General features: G+C 40.4%; 1 long non-coding RNA gene across 1 annotated transcript; it reads right to left on the reverse strand.

Annotated features, from left to right (window-relative positions):
- Positions 1-12,434: 12,434 nt before the first annotated feature.
- On the reverse strand, positions 12,435-16,571 carry LOC309505472. Its single transcript, XR_014208452.1, has 3 exons — positions 16,482-16,571; positions 15,602-16,196; positions 12,435-12,832 (listed from the first exon to the last, which is right to left on the reverse strand). It is a non-coding gene; the product is annotated as an uncharacterized lncRNA (long non-coding RNA).
- Positions 16,572-17,001: the final 430 nt, after the last annotated feature.

Below are 17,001 nucleotides of genomic sequence, written 5' to 3' on the forward strand. Positions count from 1 at the left end.
GTCCCCTTGGCAAATTTGCGAGAGGATTTTCTTGGTCGTGAGCCTTCTGAACCGTCGTTTCAGAAGTGCTTTGTTTAGTCGTCTTAGATCTAAAATGGGTCTGAGACCCCCGTCTTTTTTTGGGTACCAGAAAATATCTGCTGTACATGCCCCCTTCGCTCTGAGCTTGTGATAGGGGTTCTATAGCCCCTTTGCTCAGTAACTTCGCTATTTCGGCCCGAAGTAGGTGTGCTACTTCCTTTTTCACCGTAGTATCGATTCGCGCCGCTTTGCGTTGCGGGCGTCGACCGAACTGTAGCGAATAGCCTCTTTCTATAATGTCTAGCACCCACTTCGAAACCCCGGGTAGCCTTGCCCATGCGTTTGCACGAATGGCTAGGGGTTGAATGCGAAGCGCGCTCTGGTCGCTCAGCGACAGAGGGGCTTCAGTGTGCTGCAACATAAGTGTCGCGCTTATGACATTTGAGGCAGGGGGCGCGCTGATAACAGCGGGCAGATTGCCCGTGCTCGACTCCTCTGCGGTGGTCAACCGAGACTGGCGGGCTGGGCGAGTCCCGTAAGACCTGTCATGTCTATGTGTGAATGTGGGCGTGGGATAGCGGGCACATTTACAACACTGAGAGCATTGTCTGCCTGAGCAGAGCGAATGCATGTTGGTTTCGTTTTACAGAAACCTTGAGACATGCAGAACGTAGTGTTTGTGGGCACTGGGCAGTGGGCACATTTACCACATTTAATGCGCAATCGATCTGGGTCGATTTCATGTGCGCGAGCCCTGTGCGACAGGCTGTGTTTCTGTGTAGGAATGAGCACTGGGCAGTGGACATTTTGTCTACACTCATAACACCATCGGCCGTGGCCGGAACACCAGAAAATACACTCTATGGGATTTATCTGGGTAGCCGTAAAGCGGCGTTTGTGTGCAGGCAAGCGGGCTGTGTCGCCGACTTGTTTACTGCAGAATACACTGGAACAGTCGCATTTACTGGAACTGAACGAGCGAGAAGTTGCCATAGAAACAGAGAGCGTCAACATGCTGGTGCTTGTTTGCAGGTGTGCGTGTATTACAATAGACTCGTCCACTGCAATATTGACATTTCCAGAGAAATGTGTGAGAATGGAGGTAGTGACGCACGGAAACCATAGAAACGGTGCTTGGGTGCAGGCGAGCGGGTTGTACAACGCGCTCGTTGGCTGCAAAAATACACATCTGCAGTCGCCTTTTCAGGGAACTGACAGAGCGAGCATTGACGGCAAAATTATTTTTTAAATTTTTTTTGCCGTTAGACCCGGGATCGAACACGGGTCTCTCGCGTGATAACTTGAGAATCTGCCACTGGTCCACAGGGGAAGACACAAAAGCTTTTATATAGCGCGAGTATTATCAGAGAAACCTGTGTTTCTGTGTAGGAATGAGCACTGGGCAGGCAGTGGGCATTTTGTCTACACTCATATCACCATCGGCCGTGGCCGGAACACCAGAAAATACACTCTATGGGATTTATCTGGGTAGCCGTAAAGCGGCGTTTGTGTGCAGGCAAGCGGGCTGTGTCGCCGACTTGTTTACTGCAGAATACACTGGAACAGTCGCATTTACTGAAACTGAACGAGCGAGAAGTTGCCATAGAAACAGAGAGCGTCAACATGCTGGCGTTCGTTTGCAGGCGTGCGTGCATTACAACAGGCTCGCTCACTGCAGTATGACATTTCCAGTCGCCTGAACTTCAGAGGGGAATGAGAAATAGAATTCGGCCCGGCCGCAGCGGGACATTAACACTCTTTTCTCCTTTCGCCAGTGACGCACGGGAACCATAGAAACGGTGTTTGGGTGCAGGCGAGCGGGTTGTACAACGCGCTCGTTGGCTGCAAAATGCACATCTGCAGTCGCCTTTCAGGGAACTGACAGAGCGAAGCATTGGAGGCATAATTAATCTGCCGTTAGACCGAGATTCGAACCCCGGTCTCTCGTGTGAAAAACCAAAGATTCCGCCACTGTGCCACAGGGGTGAACACAAAGGCTTTCAGATGCACGAGCATATAAGAGCGTCAACATGTTTTCTTCGGCGTTTGCTTGACGGCGCTGCAATATTAATATTTCCAGTCGCCTAATCAGGGAACTGAGAAATGTGTGAGAAAAATTCAGGTCAGTCCAGCCTCGGCGGGACTAATACACTATTTTCTCCTTTCGCTGGTGATTGACGCGTGAATGGGGCGCAGAGGCAGGGTAGCTTTCTTGTACGTAAAGAAAAACTAACCCCGACCGTCCGCTTCCAGCCTCCCTGTGAACGGCGCATTTTGCGCGGCCCGAACAGAGGGAGAGAGAGAAAGCTAGCCCCGTGACCGTCCGCTCCTGACATCCCCTGTGAACGGCGCGGTTTGCGCGGCTCGAACAGAGGGAGAGCAGGTATCATCCTCCAAGCAGGCAAGGCAAGCGGGCGCACCGGCGAGCTTTGCGGGTTGGGGGGGAAAGGGGCGTCTTGAAAAAGACGCCCGACTCTTTTAGTGCAATGAGAGTGTGTGTTGCGGCGGCGAACACACACACATACACAAAACACAGTAGCAGAGAAAAGGATATGTACGCCGGAAAGCGTCAGCAGAAACGGCGACTGAAGGCGGCGAGATGTCGACCAGCAGCTTCAGATGCACTAATCCCGCTGGGTGCTTGGCTCAGACGGCGCGGCTTCCTCTCAGGATCCAGCGATGCGAAGGCCCGCTGAAGAGATGAAAAACTGACCAAACCAGCCTCTCTGGGCCGTATTTATAGCCCTGGCCCCACCTGATTTCGGCGGGACATGACGTAATGGGCGCGAAGCGCCCTCATTGGTTCTGACGTCATGAGGAGCCTCTATCGATAGGCTGGTGCAGTTGCCGCAGAGCAGCCAATGGGCGCGCGAGCTGTCTCGCCCATGTCTGCATGCTGCTGCAATGCGTTTTACATTATTGCAAAATTAAGGATAATTTTTGGCTTCAATATCTCGAGGAAAAGAGGTTTTCCCCAGCGTAAGATATCTTACGCAAGTACGAGAGACCTCTCGTAAGAGAACTACACCTGCTCCCAGCCACGCGTAAATAGTGCGCTTAACATCCGAACGTTTTGCTCATTAATAAGGCTGCATTTTAATTCACCTTAATCGGGTACATATTTACACAGCTTTTTGAAAAAAATATTTATATAGTAATTACATACGGTTTTTCTTTTTACTTATATTACGAGAGCCAGTAATTACGAGAGCCATCTGCAAATATATATATATATATATATATATATTCAAGCTGTTTATTCATTTTTCTTTTTTTAATATTCAAGCTGTTTATTCTTTTACAAGTCCGCAAGTCACAAGTGATCCAGTCAAGCTTCATGTCGAACCATTTTCTTTTCACTTCTGGGACTGTTCGATTAACAGATAAAACTCCATTAACTGCATCTATGCTGCCAAGCTTCCTTTTTTTTAGGACCTGATACGCGCTTGAAAATAAAATGTGGCGTTTTGAATGAACTTCTGATAATAAACTTAAATTTCTGCATCTGAAAAATTTCTCTTCTTCATTCGCTTTTGAGAAGACAAGTTGAAATCCTTCGTTTGGTGTCATAATATGATGCCCATATAGCCTATAGGAGGATCTTTGTTGACATCTTTGTACGCATGCGCGAGTGGTTGTGTGGCAACAAAACAAACAGTATTGCGGGCAGTAAAGACGCGACGAGCACTTTCAAGAGAGTTAGCGGCCGAAATCCACAATATATAAGCACTTTAACATCTGAAGACCGGAGGAGGTTTGGAGAGAAGCTCAAAATTTGTATTGGTGACAAAATCGAAGTTATTCAAAGCCCATATGAGATCTGGGATGACAAAAAAAGTTGGTCCGACTTGCCCGTGTCTTGGCCACCAATCTGCTGGGGAGACATTTATTCTTATTTAATAGAAACCCCTGGACCCTTCACTCATGAAAGATTAAAGGCTTTCAAAAGTCTGGAGGCCTATGATTATTTTGTTTTTTCAAAAAGTTGGGCCGATCTTTTCTGCCAAACAGAAAGCAGTGATCGTGCTAAAAGCAGAGGTTAGAACAGCCTTTTCTTTTGCTTTTAAGTTTTGCGATCCAGAATAGCCCATTTTGATGTGAGGAACATAGTCTGGGTGCTGTGGATCGCGGTTTGGGACACCTGAATCAGAACGCGAAAACATATGACTCGGTTGATTTGACTCAGTTTTATTATTTTTTTTATTCAATCTTCTATAAATACATAGTCACTAAGACTTAGGCCTACCATGAACAAAATGAGCCTCACAAACTCGATCAGTAACGTTAGCTGCAGGAATCCAGGCTTTCTTCGGAGCGTCCAGGTTCAATCGCCTAATTGCACGCAACCATTTCTTTCGTTTTTCGCGATCCTTTTCGGAGGGAATTCGAAAAAAACTTTTTATCAGGCCCCCAACGAGCCGTACTCGACCACACAGCAAGAGTGAACCATCCTCTTCTCTAAATCCTCCTCCAAACGTGCAAAACAATCAAATTAGAGGTATCTAGCGGTGTTTCCTGCCACACGATTCCCATGATGCAACGCGACAAACATAAACAATGACGTCACAAAAGATCCGCCTATAGTTTTCAGTCGGTTTTAATGGGCGGGATTTATGGTAATTGAGAATGAGCGTGCACGCGCGTCCCATTTACAACTGATTGGAATTCATTAACACACACACACACACACATTTCACTATCACATCTGACGTTTACGAAGTATTTGTGAATTAGGAGAAGAATTTTCGGGAATGTCGCCTTTACGCGCAAATCACTCACATATTTACTCGTATATTTACGAATGTTTCATGAATGAGACCCATTGAGTGATTAATGAGTGTCTGTGTTAAGTAACTGTCGAAAAGTTCGATTAATGTGTCATTTGAACTGCGCATGTATATGATTTGTTACTGAAATGTTGAATCAGAAATTAATTATTGTACGTTTGCCTTGTGTTTTCCAAGGCTGCGTTTTCTTGTTCTGTTTTTTTTCCTATGTGAACGTGATCGGCAAGTGAGATCCTGTTTTGTGCCATAAATAATCCTGTGGAGGTGAATCGCCTGCCTATTGAATACAATTAAATATGCACAAATGGCTAGCTGACCAGTGCCCATGGACCGGTTTCCACTTTGAACCATCATTTGAAACCATCAACTGGTAGGATAATTACAATTTTCTTTTGTTTTTCGAACTCACAGGACTTTGATTTGTGAAATTGATTTTTATTTATTTTTTTACATCTGAAATGGAGAGACTTGAACTGATCGAGAGAAGTCTGAACAACTCTTAAAACTGAATCATTTGATTCACGAACTCTGGTCAGCTGCGTCGTTATTCATGTTGTTGAACATACTATTTTACTATACAAAGATAAGGTGGTTAATTGGAAGGAATGATGAATCACATTGTCTTTTGAGTCAGATCTGATATCTGATTACTAGTATTTCTTTCGTCAACAAAAATTATAACTAAATATTGTCGTCAACGAACCACGTGACGAAAACGAGACGCAACGTAAATGCTGGTCATGTGACGATAACTATAATTAAATGTATAATGCAATATTATTGACGAATAAAAACGAGACTAAATGTGGTTTACAAAATAAAAACTATGCTAAAATGTCTCTTCATTTTCGTTGACCAAAACGAGATGAAATGTTATGACGCTATTTCGTCTTGTTTAGTCACATTATTATTATTATTTTGCAGTATTTCTGTTTCCCATGTCTCACTTCAGGGGCTGCATCAGGGCGCACTGCGCAGACGATGTCACTTCCTCAAGCCCCACAGGCTCCGTCTAGTGGTACGCAGAGGAATCACTGAATTTCGCACGTAAGATCAAACCGGTGTGATCTTTTACTGTCTATTATTGTGTGCTCAGTCTTGGCTGGTCCCTGGAGCGTACGATACGATTACACCGGCAAAGAGGCTTCTATACTCTTTGACACCGGTGTAGAACGGCCAGTGCATCACGCGATCAACTGCTAAATTCAAATCGTGCTTTCGCAGTTGGCTGGCGCTGAGCCAGAGACGGACGCGCACCACTCAGGCACTGTCAAATATCACAATTATTCAGTGTTTTTAACCACATAATGTTTATTTTAGGTTTCAGACATTTAAATTCACCCAAGTACTAAAAAAACAACACATTTAGAATTTGTAAAATACACACTGATGTCTATGGAAGCGGAAATAATTATAATTTCCATTATAATTAGACGACACATTTTATTCATATCAGATTTGATTCATTACACATTGTGTTAGTAACTTTAAAGTTAACTCTATTCTTCTCCCAGTTCACCGGCCACTACTTTCATGTATTTCGGGAGAAGTGGATGAATTCACGTGCTGTAACAATCCAACAGATCCGATTCTCTGAACAGTGGCACAAACATGACGGCGCTCAACTAACGTGATCGTTATAAAGGTGTTTAAACAACATAACACTTACACTGGCATATATTTGACACTCGGAATATCAAATATTTCATGCGATAGCTAACAAATTTGTGAATAAAAAAATTTAATAAAAGCAGCTCATTAGTCAGTCACATCAGTCAGCGCTATTGTGGCTGCGGTGTGTAACGTGACAAGCAATGACGCGTCACCATGGAAACAATTATAGTGATCAGTTCTAAATAATGATCGCCTTGAAAAACTTAGGGGTCAGCCAGAATATTTTAAATGTACGTTTTAAAAGGTTAAATATTTTTTTTTTTTATTAAGTACAGTCTTTTTTTTTACTTCATATTTTAAAGTACAGTAGGCTTCAGTTTTTATTTCACTTTTAGGTGCAATACATTTTAATTGAATCATTATTTAAGTTTTTTATTTACCTGTATGTAAGCAGCACAGTGCAGTGTTAATGTTCAAACTGTGTTTTTACAATGTTTAATGTGGCTGACAATAATAAATATTCTTATTAGAAATTAAGCTGCCTCATTTTTGAGCTGTACGCATAACCATAGCTGAATAGTTAGGCCTACTACGCTACTGTATTCATATTGGTCATTATGGTGGTACTTGGAGAGCCAAATATTTTCTGAGGTGGTACTTGGTGTAAAAAGTTTGAGAACCACTGATTTAGAAGATGCAGCTGCGGTGAGTTAACGTAAACGACAACAAACAAAGTTAAGTCTGACGCCCGATTCACACATTAATGGGCCCTATTTTAACGATCTGAAACGCAAGTATCAAGCGCGAAACGCAAGTAACTTTGTGGGCGGGTCTCGGGCGCTGTTGCTATTATACCGGCGGGATAAATGACTCTTGCGCTCGATGCAAATCTAAAATGGGTTGGTCTTCATTATAAGTAGCTTCATTACTCATAGGTGTGGTTTGGGCGTAACGTGAAATAAACCAATCAGAGCGTCATCTCACATTCCCTTTAAGAGCAGGCGCGTGTATTCTATAGCGGATTGCTATTATAACGGTGGATTTGCCAGGAGCGGTTCACAGCCGAGGAGACCGACGTTCTCGTCACGGCCGTAAAACACAGAGAAGTGACATTGGGGATGGAGAAACACACCCAAATTAACTTCGGTTAAACAGGCGTATGATAATTTGGGTAAATGTGTAAGCTAGATGTATGCTTTTATAATTATCTATCTATCGTAATAATGTATGATTTGCAAAAATGAAAACGGCTGCTTCTGTGTGAGAGAATCAAAGTGTATGTGCGTTGTGCACACGCTACATTGATTATGGCCAAGCATGCGCCCTTAAAATAGCATAAGAATAACATGTGCAACGCGCCACTGACTTTAGACTAGATTTTTCCGTTTAGTGGCGGAATTGTTTTCTAAACGTGCAAAATCGCACCAGGGAATGTTTGCGCCGGAACACGCCTCTTCTTTGCGCTGAACCGCCCCCGGGAGCGCAAGTGTATTTCTTAGTTAACCGACGTGCGTCTGTGGAGGGAAAAGTCCGCTGTACGCGGGTGCAAAATAGGAATGATACATGCGTCGGTGTACAAAGTCAATTGCGCTGGGTGCAAGATAGGGCCCATACTCCGTGTGCAGTGCATATGCGGTGCAGGAGCAGCACTCGCTATAGTGCTTTCACATATGCTGCGTTTGCAGTGCGTAACTGATCCACGGCTGAACCACAAACACATACTCACTATTTTTATTTCAAATCCAGTAGTTATCAAATACTTTTATTTTAAAAAAGTTTTGTCAGCATTACGATTCTCTTTGTACACACATACTCTTTAATGGTCGTAATTCACTTTTAAGCACAATTTAAACAATGTATTCAATGCACCACTTCTATCTAGATTTATTAGCAAATGGTAAAATATTTAGCCATATAGTTATATTAAAATCACAAATATTTTAAATTAAAACTTAAAATTGACAAAAACAACCGACTCTCATGCCTTTTCTTTTGCATTTAAATTAATACAGTAAATCTTGGATGTCAGAAAGAACTTATTTTCAACCTCCACGAATGAGACGAGTGTTACTTTTCTGTTCACTATTTTCGCTATTTTTCCATAGTGATACACTATATTAACTGGGTTAAATAGAATTGCATTTCTAAAAAGAGACTAAAATACAATTTTCATTGACTAGAACTAGACTAAGGGCGCTTTCACACTTGGTTCGATTGCCTGTTCCTAACCCGAGTTAGATTGCTCCCCCCCCCCTGCCCCCGATGGACTTGTGTTCACATATTATTTGTATCCGAACCGCGGTACGCTTGTGTCATCAAGTTGCAGCTGGTGCGTAATCGTATTGCTTGGTAACCGCTATGAATGAAAAGGCGTCAAAATGGATAGAATTGCTCGCTTCACATTTGTTCTTTTTTTTTTTTTTAACCTTTGGTTTTGTTTTCAAAGAAAAGATCCAGAAAGAGAAACACATTTGTGTTTGTCTGCCGCAAAAGTACTAAAATCGTTCCAAAGACAGCGGGCTGTCCGCCGAAGACAATTTTTGCGGAGGCAGCCAGAAATCATCTCTCTGCTTGCAGTGCGTCAATCCCGCTTTTCATCAAGTTAAGTGTATACATGACGAGAATAATTCCTGTTAGTGATCCAGAGCGCGATCCATTTAGACGCCGACAAACTTTATTGCTGCGGATAAAACAATAAACCGCCGCAGAAGCATTCCAGAGGTACTCCGCGAGGAACTCTCAATGCCTCCCGACAGCCGCCATCTTTTTGTGAGACTCACTTCATCCAGATAAACGTAAAGGGGCTAGACTAAAGACGTCGCCATCTTAATTCGGCACTTAATCTTATGATGACTATGTAGATTAATATAATGAACAACAATGTTTTATATATGGGTGGATAATGATCTCAGATTTATTTTACACATGAATGACTGATAAATGCAGAACAAATAAACATTTCATTTCAATGTATTTACTTATTTCTTGATGACATCATCACAACACGCACCACATTATACGTCATCAATAGCGGTTCACTTCCGCGATTGCGTTCATATCAGCAGTGAACCGTACTGGAGTTCACATGAACCGTACCCCAGACCCCCCTTTTTAAGCGGACTCGAGCACGGTTTGCGGGTGCGCACCCGAGTTCAAAAGACAGCGTTCACATCATTCAAACGAACCGAACTCTGACGTCATTCAAACCCTGGTCCGCACCAAAAGTGCTTGTGTGAAAGCGCCCTAAATGTCATCAGTTTTGATTGACTAAACTAGACGAAAATAGTCATGGATAATTCTGACTAAAATAAGACTAAAATGCTCAGACTTTTAATCGACTGAAACTTGACCAGACTAAAAACAGTATGAACGTGACTAAAACTAATAAAAACTAAAATGACAGCTTGACATATCCTGACATATCCAGACTACTGATTACATTTCTTTTTGTACATTTGGGTTATATAATGTAGAGCTGTCTCGTGAAGGAATTTCCCATGCGGTAATTTTGAGTGGCTCAATAGCGCGACATGCAGTATTATCACCATTTATATATTTGGACTTATTTATATTTATGTGTTGCTATATAAATAAGTGTTACGATGTGTTTAGCGTGCACAAAAATCAAGGACATTTTCTATAGCGAATGTAACCGAAACTAAACAGCGTTTAGTTATTTAGTTTACTAAACATAGCGTCTAAAATAGCGTTTAGTTTACTAAACAGCTATTTCTATAGCAACACATAAATATAAATAAGTCCAAATATATAAATGGTGATAATACTGCATGTCGCGCTATTGAGCCACTCAAAATTACTCTGCGCATTGAAAGGTTGTCACTCACTGCACAGTTACATTGTTACAGCAACGGATTGTCTTTGAGTCATTAAACCGTACATGTACAAACACGTTCAAAAACACTGATTCATTAAAAGATAGATGTAATGAAACTAGGTGTTAATTATTTTTAACTTTAAGCTCAGCTGACCAGCAATGCGTCGCATGGGTAACGCTGAAGCTGATGCTTCATGTAATAGAGACCAAAACTTAACAACTTTTGATGCTTTTGTGCTTAAAGGCCTTAACTGCTTGAACCCCGATAAATGCTGCTTGCAGCTTTAATTATTATTATTATTATTAACTTGCAATAAACATTTAGCCATTTGTTTATTCAAAGAAAACAAAATTGAAGAAATGGTTAAAACTGGACACAATCTTGCTGCTCAAAATGTTGTAACCACCTCCACTCTATACTCAGGTAAAGGGCTACACAGAAGAAAGGGGTTCTCCCTATGGAAAATGTCTGTTAAAAATCACACCAGATTCTTCAGAATGAAAGAACCATCTGACTTACTTTATATTGCTTTATAGCACAGTGAAAATGACAACTCCCAAAATAGAAATATGAATTAACAAAACATTGAAAACCAAAACCCCAAAAGAAAACAAAATACACTGTACTTTGACAATCATACGCCGCTTGTTTCAATCTCAGATGGACACAATAGTAGTATTCAAGTATTTCCCATTTGTTTAAATACCACTCAGTTCCCTGGATACCATCACTTAGACAATCACATTGAAGCACAACTTATCTGATAAGAGTCCAAAGGGGCCTGAAAGATGTGGGCCAAGTCTCTGAAGGAAATCGTGAGAGAAGTCCGAGTCCAAGCAACAAAAATCCAATCCACAATGATGCAAGGAAAAAATCAGTATCTCCTTTCGCTCACAGTCCTTTCAGTCATTTATGTATCCACATTACTCATTCCTGCAGACGTTTTCTACAGACTCCAAACAAAGAGCATATCAGTACTCATTCAATGTTTAGCAATATGTCAAAACATCACCAGTTAAGCATAAAATAAATTCACTTAACATTGAATACAGGTCAGTAATGGGATACCCTCTCACATGCCAATCACCATCTCCCCTTTACACCTGTTAACTTCCCCCCTCTTCTTCTCTTCTCCCTCACTTTAGAGAAACCATGTCCTAGCGACAACATTCTCCCCGGTGACCCTAGTGGCCGGGAGGAAAATTACATTCTGTAATAGTGGAACTGTTACAATGTGTATAGAACAATTTTAATTTATTTGCTCCTTTTGTATTTTTCCATTTACTTGTACTTTTACTTTCAATACTTAAGTACGTTTAATATAAAAAAAATACTTTTCATACTAAAGTACAATACATATCACATACACATTACTCAAGAAATATTCTAAACAGTAACTTTAACTTTACCAAAGTAATTTTCCGGTACAATATCTATACTTTTACTCAAGTTTCAGGGTACTTTATCCACCACTGCTTGTTCTTAAACCTAGCCTAGTCGTTATTGGAACGTGCCTGTGTTTTAGGCTTATCTGGTGTCACTGCCAATGTACACTGTAAAAACGAACAAGTTCATTCAACTTAAAATAATTTGTAACCTGGCTGCCTTAAAATGTTGTGTTAAGTAAGCTAAGAAAATTCAGTTGTTTGTACAAATATTTGAGTTCCTTAAACCTAGAATTAATCGTTGGGGTAACAAAGGTGAAGGCAACAAAATAGTCTGATCAACTTTAATTTAAGTTTAATGAACTAGTTTTTTAGTTACTCCAACAAGACATTAAAAGTTGTGTAAACCTGAATCCCAGTTGAGACAACATAAAATGAGTGACACCAACAAACTTTTCTGCTATCTTGAGTTGTTTACACTAAGCATCTTGTTGAGTCAATTTATAATTATTAGTTGTGCAAACAAAATAAAAATTGTCTCAACTATTAATTTTGTTGAATTAACTTATTTTTTTAAGGCAGCCAGGTTACTTTTTCAAGAATAGTTCACTTTAGTTGGAATGTTCAACAGACTGAACTGCGTAATTTGCCCACACAACTTAAGTTTCTGTTTTCTAATAGTACTACATAAAAATGATTCATTGGCAAAGAAGAACATGCAGAATGCTATTTTATTTTATTTCAAAACAGACAACATCTTTTAATGTAGTTAATGATAAAACACCTTACCATTAAAACACATAGCTAAACATTGACATTTCATATGAATGTTTCTGTAAACATAAACATTTATCTAAAAAAATGTAAACTCTGGTACATAAAACTGTAAATATAGAAATAAAATCGATGCCGATACCACTACCGATGTCCATGAAAACTTTTTGTATCATCTTGAATGTGTACTTAAGTTCAGTCACTTGGGATAGTCTATGTCAAGACAGTAAAGAAGATCCATGAGTGAGGAAAAGGCAACATCTCCTAGCTCACGTATGATGATGTCCTCTTCCAGCACAACTGCAATAACGACTATCTCCTTTGCCAGAAGTGCTTGGCTGCTTCCGCCGTCCTCAGTAACAATGAGAAGGCCAACGTCAACTTCTTTTGTAGCCTCTTGTTTGGAACTGGTAGTCTAAAGAACATAATGAAGTATTTTGTAATTAAGCATGTACTGTTACAATACCAAACTTGAAAGGGTTAGTTCACCCAAAAATGAAAATTCAGTCATTAATTTCTCACTCGTTTCATTCCAAACCCGTAAGACCTTCGTTCATCTTTGGAACACAAATGAAGACATTTTTGATGAAATCTGAGAGCTTTCTGACCCCTCCATAGACAGCAACGTTATTACCACTTTTCAAGGCCCAGAAAGGCAGTAAAGACATTGTTAAAATAGTCCATGTGACTCATGTGGTTCAACCTTAATGTTATGAAGCCACGAGAATACTTTTGTGTGTAAAAAAAATATAACAATAACGAACTTATTCAACAATGTCTTCTCAGCGTCGGAGAGTGACACGGAAGAGAAAAAATTGTTGAATAAAATCGTTATTTTGGGGTTTTTTTTGCGCATAAAGTATTCTCATGATGCTTCATAACATTAAAGCTGCCGTCGGCAACATTTTTTTTATCATATTCAGAGTAATCGACACTATAATCCGACAGAACAACATAAATAAGGTGGTTTTAGAAAAAAACCCGAGCTTCTAACTCCACCTGGAGCGTGTTATTTGTTTTGCAAAAATCCAGCGCTCCCGCTTCATCAGGTCCAATCAGCGCAGGGGGGGTGTGAGATCTGACAGTCAATCACAGGTCGTGCACACGCCACAGATCCCCCCTCACTCGCGCACGTTAATATCACATGCACACGCCACGCCTGAAGTTCGCCTGGAGATTGCATGAAGCGTGATGGCGGAGAGAAAATCTACTAACAAGCTTCCAATTCCTCGGTTATTGCTATCTATGGATAGATTAGCCAGGGCAGCCTACCTCCGAGTCCATGGTGTTGATAGATGCTGAAGAGACGGACGCGTTCACAGAAAATCAGGTACACACGCACAGTGACGCACTGACGAGCACGACCTCGATGGGAGGGTGCTCGCTGGTAGTGGGGAGGGGCATGAGAGTTGTAAACATTCAACATTTTGGCTAATCGACCCAATCTGCCAGACTTGCCGACGGCAGCTTTAAGGTTGAACCACACGAGTCACATGGACTATTTTAACAATGTCTTTACTGCCATTCTGGGCCTTGAAAAGTGGTAATAACGTTGCTGTCTATGGAGGGGTCAGAAAGCTCTCAGATTTCATCAAAAATATCTTCATTTGTGTTCCAAAGATGAACAACGGTCTTACGGGTTAGGAACGACATGAAGGTGAGTAATTAATGAAAGAATTTTCATTTATGGGTGAACTAACCCTTTAATGTACTACCCTATGTTAAAAAAAAAAGAAAAAAAAAGAAACTTATGATGTTTACCTGAATAGGAAAATCAAACACCTACGTAGTAATTACACAATAGATATTTCAATGTAGTTGTTAGTTTGTCTAGCACTAGAATGTATCCCTTTTCCCAAAACCAGAATATGCAATGAAAAACGTGCCTAGTTTTGTACTAAGCTATAAAGGATAAAACTGTAATTATAGCCATAAATTATTGCAGTGACTATGTGAATTTAGTGGGCAGTATTTATAGTGCACTTACACTGACATACAAAAAACATGTTTAAAAGACAGTCCTTTAGCTTTGTCTTACATTAAAGGGTTAGTTCACCCCAAAATTAAAATTTGCTGTTAATTTACACACCCTCAGGCCATATAAGATGTAGGTGACTTTTATCCTTCAGTAGAACAGTGTGGCGACGGTGGCGTGATAACCCTTACGGAACGAAAATATATTTCCATATTTTTATGACCAATATATTATATGGTGTAAATACACTGCATCCAATATGTAGGGTTTTTTTTCGTTTTTTTTTTTTTTTTACAGTGGTCAATATATTATATGTTGTAAATATACTGAAAAATATATGAAATAATATATTGCATTAAAGGTGGTATCAGTGATTTCAGGGCCAAAAATATTTTTGTCACATTCATCTAATCTTTCCTAACGATCCGCTAGCTGCCCGCCCCATAAGCATGCCGTCAAAAAACGTGTCTCTGTAGGCAGCCTAGGCTCTGAGATCTGCACACAAAAACAAATGGTTTAGCCAAACACTCAAAACCAAAACAAATAGTGTTCCAACCAATCACTGAGGGTGTTGTGAGGTTTTGAGCCAGCTTTTTCTTCAGCTCTGACTTCGCGTGCAGCCGTGCACGAGCACAAAACCTCACAGCACCCTCCCCCTGTCGGTGATTGGTTGGAACACTATTTGTTTTGGTTTTGAGTGTTTGGCTAAACCATTTGTTTTTGTGTGCAGATCTCAGAGCCTAGGCTGCCTACAGAGACACGTTTTTTGACGGCATGCTTATGGGGCGGGCAGCTAGCGGATCGTTAGGAAAGATTAGATGAATGTGACAAAAATATTTTTGGGCCTGAAATCACTGATACCACCTTTAATATATTGTGTTATATATTACAATGTACATAAGGAATTGCCGCTTTTCATATATTGAAAATTGTATTTACAATGAGTGTACTTAGATAACTTGGAAAAAGATTGCTTTAAATTTTACAATATGTTAACGCAATATATTATTTCATATATTTTTCAGTATATTTACAACATATAATATATTGACCACTGTTTTAAAAAAAAACAAAAAAAACTACATATTGGATGGCCTGAGGGTGAGTAAATTAACAGCAAATTTATATTTTTTAATGAACTATACCTTTAATAAATGTGTTTTACTGTGACAACAGTTACCCATGTCATATTGAAATCAACTCACGCACCTCACAGACACGGATGGATCCTGCTCCTTTAGGTAATATGGAAGTCCGAGCAAAGCTGCTCTTCTCTTCTGGTTTGAAGTCTCAACACACACAAAAAAACAGGAACGTTAACTTAGACAAACTGTGACAACTGTAGGACCAAGCATGCACTTATTTCTGATAACACTGGGGCTTATTTACTGTATAGTTCACTATTAAATTATCAACCCACTATTGTTATCCAAATGTCTAGCAAGAATAATTATGCCATACATAATTCTCAAAATATCCATGATTTATTGTAAAATAACGTTACGACGTCCTCTCCAGCAGCTTGAATATGTTCCCGATTTGGTTACCATGGCAACTCAACGGTCAGCCACCATTATACAAAAAAAAAGAAGAAGGTTTTAGCCTCTTTCCAAAGTGCAAGTAACTTACATACTTTATTTTATACATTTTTATAAAAGCTATTTATTCGTTGTTAAGTGTAAGACTCACTTCAGAAATATGAATTCCTTCGTCAGACGCAGTTTAAGTAAAAAGTGCCAGAGCAAAAACCCAGTGCGCTGCGCGCGAAGTGAATGAATTCTTATAATTCGTCGACAAGACTTAACTATAAAGAGGGAACGAATTCATAAAACAAGGAACACATTTGTTACGATAAATGACATATTACAATATACACAGGGTTGTTGTCAGTGGCCACGATAAATATATTTTTGACCGCATGTCATGTGCAGGTGCAGCAGCAGTGTTTTATGAACACCCACACATGGAATACGGACAGAAATATATTTATCGTGGCCACTGACAACAACCCTGTGTAATATGTATCTAGTTTACACTTAATTTAACAAGTATTTTTATAAAAACAAGTAAGATAGAAGTTCAAGCTTACCTCAGGAACTCTTGATCCATCCAAAATGGAAGTTTCTCGTAGGTCGCACGCGTTGTAGGGGGGCGCTCTGTGGGGTTTCCCTACGTATTTATGCAGGGGCTGCTCATACAACTAAGAAATCTATGTTGCCTGAACTACTCTGACTAAACGGAGTAGTTGGGCACAAGGAAACTTGATATCTTAAGTACACTCAACATTTTAGTTGAACTGACTTATGAAAATTAGTTGAGGTAGCAAAAGCCTCAAATCCTTTTTTACACGGGTGAGGCCCGGTATGATTGGCAGGTGTCACCCAAGCCTGTGAACCAATCAGTGTTTTCATTACATTATGATTGGTCAGATTATGTTAGTCCCATGAACCTATCAGAGCCTTGTTGGGAGGATAAAAAGGGAAGTGTTTGGTTGCTTGGGATGCATCATCCTTTGGACCGCCCCTTTCTGATGGTCAGCATTGTAAACGAGGGATGGCGGTTCGAGCATCCTTCCATTCGCTGTGCACTAAGCACTAAGTCAGCTCTCC

The sequence above is a fragment of the Leuciscus leuciscus genome (genome assembly GCF_965113295.1).
Source record: "Leuciscus leuciscus genome assembly, chromosome: 9".
Classification (NCBI taxonomy): Eukaryota; Metazoa; Chordata; class Actinopteri; order Cypriniformes; family Leuciscidae; genus Leuciscus; species Leuciscus leuciscus.